The sequence below is a fragment of the Corvus brachyrhynchos genome, unplaced genomic scaffold (genome assembly GCF_000691975.1).
Source record: "Corvus brachyrhynchos isolate BGI_N302 unplaced genomic scaffold, ASM69197v1 scaffold875, whole genome shotgun sequence".
Classification (NCBI taxonomy): domain Eukaryota; kingdom Metazoa; phylum Chordata; class Aves; order Passeriformes; family Corvidae; genus Corvus; species Corvus brachyrhynchos.
Window position 1 is genome coordinate 55,611 of NW_008238107.1, and position 1,406 is coordinate 57,016.

Here is a 1,406-nt window from a genome sequence, read left to right on the forward strand (position 1 = left end):
CCCCACACGTACTCAGACGGTGCCCCCTCCGCAGCCCAGAAGGGAGGGGGCCCCCAGGCTCCGCCCCCGGCCCCTCCCAGTCCCCCCAGTCCCCGTGTCACCCCCTTCCCAGTCCCTCCGAATTCCACCCCAGGCACTTCCATTCCCTCACAGTCCTCATGTCACCACCCGTCTCCCCGGTCCTCCCAGTTCTTCCAGTTCCCCTGTCACCTCCCCAGCCGTTCCCAGTCCCTCCCAGTCCCCTTGTCACCCTTCAATCCCTCCCAGTCGTGCCAGCTCTCCCAGTTCCCCGCGTCATTTCCCCAGTCCCTCCCAGTCCCCTCCAATCCCCTCGTCACTTCTCCCAGTGTGTGCACTGCGCACAGGTGTGTGTCAGCGTGTCCAGCTGTGCCCAAGTGTGTCCAGGTGTGTGTGAGCATATCCAGGTGTGCACAGGTGTGTGTGAGTGTGTGCAGGTGTGTCTGGGTGTGCCTGGGCGTCTCCAGGTGTGCGAGGGCTGTGCCAGCACCACCTGCCCGACCGCATTCCTGGGGCTCTGCACGAGTAACACACCCATACATGGGATCACTGCACGTGTCACACACCTGTACACGGGGTCATTCTATGTGTCACACACCTGTACACGGGATCATTGCACGTGTCACACACCTCTACACGGGGTCATTCTATGTGTCACACACCTGTGAACGGGATCACTGCACACACCCATACACGGGATCATTGCACGTGTCACACACCTGCACAGGGGATCACTGCACGTGTCACACACCCGTGCACGGGATCACTGCACATGTCACACACCTGTGAACGGGATCACTGCACGTGTCACACACCTGTGCACGGGATCACTGCACGTGTCACACACCTGTACACAGGGTCATTCTAAGTGTCACACACCCGTACACGGGATCATTGCACGTGTCACACACCTCTACACGGGATCATTCTATGTGTCACACACCCATACACGGGATCATTGCACGTGTCACACACCTGTACACTGGGTCATTGCACGTGTCACACACCTGTACATGGGATCATTCCACGTGTCACACACCCCTGCACAGGCTGGTCATGTATCACTGCACGTGTCACGAACCTTTACACAGTCTCCAGCGTGCACACGCGTGTCTGGGCGTGGGGACGTGTGCGGGGTGTGCCCTGCATGTCACACACACACACACACACACGCGTCCCCATGCCCTGACACGCGTGTAAACCCCCCCGTGCTTCAGTTTCCCCCGGGCCGGGAATGGGGAGGGGAGGGGCTGCAGTGGGGGAGGGGCGAGAATGGGCTCATGGAAAAAGTTTTGGGTGGAAATTCCTCTCCCCGCCCCTCCCCCACTGCGGCTCAATGTCCCCTTTGTGCGGCCCCGGCCCCGCCACGCTGGGACCCCCCGTGTGTC